The sequence below is a fragment of the Terrapene carolina genome, unplaced genomic scaffold (genome assembly GCF_002925995.2).
Source record: "Terrapene carolina triunguis isolate 2854851 unplaced genomic scaffold, T_m_triunguis-2.0 Scaffold836, whole genome shotgun sequence".
NCBI classification, from domain to species: Eukaryota; Metazoa; Chordata; order Testudines; family Emydidae; genus Terrapene; species Terrapene triunguis.
In genome coordinates, this window is record NW_020665187.1 from 3335084 (window position 1) to 3337929 (window position 2846).

Consider the following 2846-nt stretch of genomic DNA (forward strand, 5'->3'; position numbering starts at 1 on the left):
GGGAGGGTACCTGAGGGGGTGTTTTGTGCCCTGGGGAGGGAAGGTATCTAAGGGGGTGTTGTGTCCACTGGGAAGGGAGGGTACCTGAGGGAGTGTAGCGTACCCTGGGGAGGGAGGGTACCTGAGAGGGTGTTGTGTCCCCTAGGAAGGGAGGGTATCTGAGGGCGTGCTGATTTCCCTGGGTAGGGCGGTTGTCTGTGTCCCCTCGGGAATGTTCAAGGCCCCTTCCCGAGGTTGTATGAGCAGGAGTCTGGGCAGCCCCAGGAGGGGACGGGACTGCTGGGCATGTGGGGTGGATTCTGAGACGCCTGTAGAAATCTAGGGAAGGAAGAGTCACCTTCTCCTCACTTCCTTCCCTGTAGCGCTGTTGCTCCTTCAAGCCAGCAAAGGGAGCAGCAAGAGGGGAAGCCGAGAGGCCCGGTCTCCGTGTTGGCTGCCTGCAGCATCCCACCTGGATGCTTGTAATTCCAGTGCCATATCTGCACAACAGGTGCCCTCAATGGGGCCTATTCCTCACAGAACCACACTCGAGTTCCCTGCTGCTGTTCTGGTCTAGGTTATACCTGGCAATAAAGCGGCTAATGAGTGAGACAGCAAGAACCAGGCACCTGGCTAAAAAAATACACCTCTTCCTCGATATAACGCTGTCCTCGGGAGCCAAAAAATCTTACCGCGTTATAGATGAAACCGCGTTATATCCGCTGGAGTGCGCAGCCCCCCTGGAGCACTGCTTTACTGTGTTATATCAGAATTCGTGTTATATCGGGTCGCGTTATATCGGGGTAGAGGTGTAGATGTCCTTCGGAAAGGCAGCATGATCCAGTGGATAGAGTGCTAGATCGGTCTGTTCCGAGCTCGGCCACTGGGCTGCTGTGAGATCTTGGACACTTCACTTCTCTGTGCTTTTGCATCCCTTCCTTCACCTTGCCTAATTAGGCTATAGGTGCTACAGAGCAAGGACCATAGCCTAGTATATGTTTCTACCGAGCCTACCAAAATACAGTCCTGATCCAAACAGGGGCCTTTAAATCAGCGTGGCTAGTTCTAATGATTTGATTGTGAATCTTGGGATAGTTGATGTTCTTTCTTAAAGCCCCCAGCCCCTAGAATCAAATGATTACAGACACTCCCCGGGTTACGCAAAGACCCAACTTACGCAAATTCGCACTTACGGAAAAAGGTCCGTAAGCCAGAAATAGGATTTTCGAGTTGCGGAAATTTTTGCCTAACGTACGGGTATACATTTCTGACTTACTCAAAATTTGAGTTTCGCAAGGCTTTCCGGAACAGAATGCTTGTGTAAGTCAGGGGGTGTCTGTATATGAGAATCTCAGCTTTTCTTAAACAAAAACAAAACAAAAATCAAGTTTCTAGCCCACATAGTGGCTTGGAAAGCTTGACAATGTGACCTGAGTGCACCCTACAGTTGCAAACAACTCAAATGAATACAATGGGTTAACTTTATTAAAGGCATGATGCACGCTCCCATACCATAAACTCAGGAAACTTCAACTGCAGCTACATTGCAGAGACGGTACGGTTGATAATGCAACACAAAATTCTTGTGTTCAGGGATGTTTGGGTTTTTTTGGTCTCTAATAAAGTCACAACAAAAAAAAGTGAATGGGGTAATTAGCTAGTTCCATGAGACATTTAAACCTAAAGACCTGTCTTGACTGGCATGACTAGTTATTGTAATGAAATAAGAACACACCTAACCTAGTATCCTGTCTGCAACAGTGACCAGTACCAGCGCTTCGGGGGAGCGTACAGAACAGATGTGGACAGATCCACCGCTTTCTTTTTCCCCTCCCAGCTGCTGGCAGCCAGAGGTTTAGGATTGCCCCGAGCATGGAATTACATCCCTGACCATCTTGGCTAAAAGCCATTGATGGACTTATCCTCCATTAACTTCTTTAGCTCTTTGTTGAACCCAGTTACACGTTTGGCCATCTCCTGGCAACACGTTCCACAGGTTAATTGTGCATTGGGTGAAAAAGTATTTGCTCTTCTTTGCGTTAAACCTTCTGCCTATGAATTTCCCTGGGTGACTGAGTTTTTGTATTGTGGGAAAAAGCAAATAACACCCCTCTATTCACTTTTCCCACACCATTCATGATTTTATAGTCTATCGTATCCCCCCCTTAAACAGGGACAGAGCATGATCTTCCTTAGCTCTGGCAGAGACCTCAGAATCAAGGAAACAATTCTCGCTCCGCGGGGCCAGTTTTTTAATACTTTCTAACGCTTTGGTGGAGGCGCTGTGGTATTGCATTGGTGTCAATGAGATCAATACCAGCCCCATTACTATCTCAAGCATCTGAACCCAAAGGTAGAATAAGTGTAGTACTCACAGTAACCTAAAGATATCTGAGCAATTTCTAGCTGCACTCTGGCTTCTTTTATGGCAACCAGCTACCAGGGATAGTCAAGCACACAGGGCTGGCTCCAGGCACCAGCGTTCCAAGCAGGTGCTTGGGGCGGCAATCTGCAAGGGGCGGCAGTCCATGTGTTTCTGCCCCCAAGCAGCGCGCCGAATTGCCGCCGCAGGGGCAGTCCGTGTGCCGTTAGGGCGGCACGCGCGTTTCCACGGCGGTGGCAATTCGGCGGCAGCTTCTATGTTCAGTTGCCCGCGGCGGCAATTTGGCGGCTTCTGTCTTCCGGCTGAAGACAGAAGCTGCCGCTGAATTGCCGCCACTGCGGAAACGCGCATGTCGCCCTAACAGCACACGGACTGCCCCCGCCATCCGTGGCGGCAATTTGGCGCGCTGCTTGGGGCAGCAAAAACAGTAGAGCCGGCCCTGCAAGCACAGGTCTCTGTTCTTCATTACAATTCCCAGCCAATA